Below are 6,000 nucleotides of genomic sequence, written 5' to 3'. Positions count from 1 at the left end.
TGTGATCTTTCTATAACTGGAGCAAGAGGTTTGTGGGTGGGAGCTTGGTTCTGAGAGCACTGTCTTCCTTGTAGAGTCTTCACAGTGTACATAAAAGTTTGATTTTCCTCCAAATGCATGGACAGTAAAAGCCATTAGTGTGAACCCCCTAATTCAAGGACATGTGCCCTAATTAGGACATGAGAAAGGAACAACCACATCCAAGATTAAATAAGTTTTCTTCAATGCTTCTGAAGGGTGCAGAGGAGTTGTGGGGGTTTAGCTGAAATAGGAAACAATAACATGGAATTTTTTAGATAGTTCTTAAAATAGCTAAGGCTAAAATATTTCATACCAACTTTGATAACTTATGTGCAACTTGCTGTCCTTTGAGACAGCCAGCCACAGCACTAGCTTTTAAATTCTAGGAAGAAATTCAAAGCTGTCCAAGGAGTCCTTAAGCCATAATGAAATACTCATGTGGTCTGGATATAACTTTATGCTTAAGCTTGTGAGTATAGTTAGTGCATGCACAATCACCTGCAGTTATTAGTATCTGAATTGTCCAAGACAAATTCAGGTTTTTGATCACAAAATTCTTCCTTTTCAGAGACTGCACACCCATTGGTTTTCACATAATAAGGGTTTTGTTGTTGGTTGTGGTTTTTTCCCCCTGTTGCATCACGTTCAAAATGTGGCTGTTTCTGGAATGCATTGAGTCAAAAGGTTTAGATATTTGGACAAGAGTAAGTTTATGAAGTTGGATCAAGTAAGAGTACAATTCACTGGCAGTTCCCCAAATAGCTGCATTGTTCAAGTTCCCCAAGTGCTTTCTCTGTAGAGAGCAACACTTTATCTTCATTTGTCCTTGGATCTTTTAGTTGTACATTGTTTTTTCTAGTGCTTTTTAAGATGCTAAAGGTACATTGGCGTATTTAATCTGTGATTTTGCACCAGGCTGTGAGGCAGCCCTTTACTCAAAATCAGTCTGTGGCTGCACAGAAGTAAGCAAAGTTTGTAGTCTCTGTATTGAATAGAGCTGTTGCTTGAAATCTCTGTTCACAGATACAGTGAAAACTTGGCTGGACAAGGCTTTGAGAAACCTGATGTAAATTTGAAGTCAGTTTAGATTAAGGGGGTTGGACAGATCCCTTCCAGTCTAAACTGTTCTGTGATTTTTCCTGTCAGGCATGACAGTGAGCATGATGCAAAGTGGAATTTAAAGAAGAATGTCTTGATTCATTTTATTTGGAGCAGAGGTGTCCAGGCCGCCAAAGAATGTTGCCTCAGGTCACTCACACAAATGTCTAGCAAGAGATGGAGTGCTATGGAGTGGGGACACTATCCTATGAGTGCTGATCTCAGTTCTGGAGCAAACAGCCATCACCTATATTCAGCCAAACAAAAGCATCTGCTTCCTGTAGATTTCAAATCTTTCTGTTAAACTTCAGGTGCTGAAAGCAGTAGTAGTGCCCTGCTCATGATGGACCCTAAGTATACACAAGAAAGGAAGGAAATCTTTTTGACTTGTCCTTGTGAAGGAAATCTTTTGACTTACTTTCATAAGTCTTAGTTTCCAAAATCGCTGTCCAACCAAACTGCCAATATAACTGAGTTTAGGACTGCTGTATGAAAAGCCATCTGCAAGACTCTTTCCTAAGCAGCATAGCTGTGTTAGCAAACTCCAAAGGTGGCTCTCATTCTTGTTATTTGGAGAACCTTACTGAGGATTCTTTAACTGCAGAAATTAGAGCAGCCCCCAGAAACTCTGCTGCAGTTTCAATAAGAGTCCAGAGGAGTATAGATGATGAGTATGATTCACTTCTCCAGCTTCATCTTGTCGTAGTGTAGGTGTCTAAAATAGGTCAAATGAATCACAGCCTAAAATTCCTGCTTAAAAGGGAATCTACTTGCCTTGCTCAAACACACATGTCTGTTGTGAATGGTTCTCACTAGACATTTCTAATGTAAGAGCCAAGTCATGGTTTAACCCCAGCCTGCAACTAAGCATCACTCAGCCACTTACTCACTCCTTACCTCCAGTGGGATGGGAAGGAGAATTGAAAACAAGTAAAACTTGTGGGTTGAGATAAGAACACTTTAATAATTAAAGTAAAAATATAACAATAACAGTAATAGAAAGGAAAAGGACAAATAGAGGGTGAAATAAAACCCAAGAGAGGCAAGTGGTGTGCACTGATGCTCATTCAGTCCCCAAACAGTGATCTGGCCCTCCTGATCAACAGCTTCCAGTTTATATAGCAGGCATGACATCATATGATATGGAATATTATTTGGCCATTTTGGGTCAGCTGTCCTGGCTGTGACTTCTTCTGAATTCTTGTGCCTCTCCAGCCCACTTGCAGGCATGGCATGAGAAAATGAAAAATCCTTGATTTAGTATAAATGCTACTTAGCGACAACTAAGAACATCAGTATGTTATCAGCCTTATTCTCATGTTAAATTCAAAACACACACTATACCAGCCACCAGGAAGAAAATCAACTCTATCCTAAAGAAAACTAGGACAATTCACTCTAGGAATGGTGCATACATGATGCTATATCAATATATACAGCAATCAATATAATAAACCAAGATATTTCAATATATCAAAATAATTGTCAGGTTTTGTTAACATTTCCCAGGTGGGAGTTTCATTATCTCTGGGTTCCAGAATGAAGGCAGGTGTCAGGATTACTCACCATATGGTCTGTGTTTCTCTGGAGAGCTCCAGATATCAGTCACTTACAGGTGACCAAAGTCTTCTCCATCTTCCAGATCCCAAGGGCTCTCTTCTACTTTAGAGTCACCACATGACAGGAGATGCATTTTTTATATCCAGGAAAAGACAGCTGTAAATATGAGAAGCACTGTCTGGCATTCTTCTAAATCTGGTAATTTCTTTCACTAATATGGCAACAATCTCTCTTATCTGAGAAAGTATTCATTTAGTTTCCTCCAGAGAAATAGCAGATAGCTTTTCAGCGTGTTCAAATATCCCACGGCTCATATTTATTTCATTTGTAGGTCTGGCCAAATAAATTGACTCATGCTGCAGCAGTCTCTCATTTAACCTCATTATCCTAGTTTATTTCATAAAGAAATAGTATTTGCTAGCTTTTGTTTCAAAGCCAGGGGATAACAGACACACACACACACACACACAGAGTCCACCTCCCCTGACAGCAAACAACATTGTCACTTACAAGCAAACTTTTACATCTTGCGTGAACAAACAGTAGTCTGCAAAAATCATGCCTGTATCTTTGATCACAACATACCACTCTGCACACCCATCACACCACAAAGTGTTTATGCAATTCTCTAAATACATATCTATACAGGAAGTAGAACAACTTGGGAGTTCTCCTAAGCAGAGTCTATCAGCACAGAATTCCCTGCCTGAAATGCCACTCTGGATGCTTGGTTTAGCCAGCTTTGAAATGATTCAGAGTAAGGTGTGTTAAACATGAATATGCACATATACCTGCAGAATGGATATATGGAAAGACTCAGATGAGAGAAAATGCTACGATAAAATAGGGATACAAGTGATTGTGCCTTCATATTTTAGTCATTTCTGTAGTAAAATAATTTCTTAGTGAAGCCTAGTGCTCTTGATGATCATCAGTGTTTCAGCCTTTCCAAGCACCCACCACAAAGGTTCCTGAAGTTTTGAATAATTCACACTCTGACAAGATCCCTTTAAGGTATTTCAGATTAAAGCAACCAGAAAAACCACAGTATATACTGTATGACTATTCATTCCTTCATTTATTTTTGCCACAAGCTCGTAATTTTCACTATTAAACACCTAGATAAGTACCAAGAAATCACTATTCACTGGCCAAATGTGTCCCCATTAAGCAGAGTTTATGCTAATACTGTTGCAGTTAAGTAACAGTTATTCATTATCCTCAGGCTAAATTGTTTCAGTGGCAGATGTCTCATTAAAACAGCTGTTGTGAGCAACCACAACCATGAAACCAGGGGATTTTCTATTGTCATTATTGTTGTTGTTATTATTAACAATAAGCATTTACATAAAGACTTCAGATGTATGTAACTCAGTTACTCTCTATGTATTCCTTACCCTGGAAGTGTGGTGATTCAGAGTCTGTCACAGTGGAAGCAATTGCTAATTGGTGATAACAAAACACAGCATATGTTTTTGATATTACTGTTATTACTGGAGCAAATGTTTGACCTTACCTTATGCTATTTTGGAACTTTTCCTCCACAATCTGAAGAAGAGCATAATGAATTTAGAAAAGACAGCAGCTTTCTCGTAGCTAGAAGAGGGCCAGGGAGGTTTCTCTCCTTTCCCCTTCTCTTTCCTCACTTCCTTCTTTATGTCTTTCAATCTCCTCTCTCTGTGCCATTACTCTCCCTAAAGCCTCATAAACTCCTCTCCCACCAGCACACTGTGCCACATTGCTTTTTTCTTCTATTTGCTGGAGGAATCTCCATGCTGGGAAGGCAGGAAAACTAAGCTTCCAGTCTTTCCTGCCCATTTGCCTGGAGCACTGCTCATCCTCTCCTGCTCTGGAGTGCGCCCAATCAGGTCTTCCTCAAGGGCAAGAGGTGACCTGGCGTCTACTACCTTCTCAAACATTTAGCAGCCAAGCTTTAACAAGGCTGTAATGAGCACAAATAAAATGCTCAAACTTGCCAAGTAAAAGCAGTTTTCCATAGCAACAGCAGAAGCAGCAAAGGCCATCTCTACCAAATACTATGTCCATCATACAAAGGACAGGGTCACTATAATTTCTAAAGTAAAGCTTTACCTACTTGCATCATGCCAAAATAATGCTGTCTCATTTCAGGGAATTTTCCAGCCATTTTCAGCCATAGTTAAAACTTATAAAACACATATGCTTATTCTGAGATAAAAATCCCTCATGGAAAACATCTGTGCAGTAGAAATGAGTAAAAGTAAAAAATAAAGACTTAAAAAGGGAAGTTTCAGGGAACTCTGGTAAATGTTTACAATGCTGCTTGAACAATATCCGAAATTGAGAATGAAACAGAAATGTGAGCCTGCACTTCCAGCCTCCCCAGTGGATTAGAGAGTGCTTATGCAGCTCAGATCTGCTGTGACAAGTTAGCAGTCAGGAGTGGAAGAAGTGGGACCACAATGATTTACTCCAGATCAACATTTGTGCAATCATCTAGGCAGCCCTTCAGAGGTACTGTGTGCCCAGGATGATGTGGACCATTGGGTGTGTGTGTGGGGGGGGGGGGGGGGGTGTGCAATTCTGAGTTCCAATAGAAAAATACAAGCTGGATAACCCAACATGGCAGCAGAGGCTTGGCAGAGGAGGAGTAGGATGGCAAGAGACAATCGGTACGGAAGCTGGAAGTGGAGCAGAACTGCCCTGCTTTGCATTAATGGATGTTCAGTCTGAAATGTCAGCATATCCTCTTCATCAGTGAAGAGGTAGGTGAGTAAGCAATTGTCTGCTACCTGTGGAGGCTGTGGGGTGTGATTCAGCCATGTGCGACAGAAACATTGCCACCTCACCTCTAATGAACTAACACAGGAATGAACACATCTCCCTTTGTGCTGCGCTTGTTTTAGCTGTTGGATTAAGCTTGTTACACAAATCTTAAAGAGACTTTCTCTCCCTCTCCCTCTCCCTCTCCCTCTCCCTCTCCCTCTCCCTCTCCCTCTCCCTCTCCCTCTCCCTCTCCCCCTCCCCCTCCCTAACCCCCTCCTTTTTCCTTTTTTTCCTTTTCCTTTCCCTTTTCCTTTTCCTTTCCCTTTTCCTTTCCCTTTTCCTTTCCCTTTCCCTTTCCCTTTTCCTATGGAGAGGGAAAAAACCCAGACAAACAGAAAAACACTAAACAACCCTCATGACAGCCATTAACAATTTACATAATTAAATAAGACAGGGTACCCTGAAGTGAGATCCCATCTCTCTTGTCAGGGATCGTGAATCTTATCTCTATACACGGTGAGCTAGATGCAGCTGACAAGATCTTAAGAAGCTTTTAAACTAATAATTCCTCATGTA

This window comes from Dryobates pubescens, chromosome 15 (assembly GCF_014839835.1).
Source record: "Dryobates pubescens isolate bDryPub1 chromosome 15, bDryPub1.pri, whole genome shotgun sequence".
NCBI classification, from domain to species: domain Eukaryota; kingdom Metazoa; phylum Chordata; class Aves; order Piciformes; family Picidae; genus Dryobates; species Dryobates pubescens.
Note: the sequence above shows the minus strand (reverse complement) of the source record.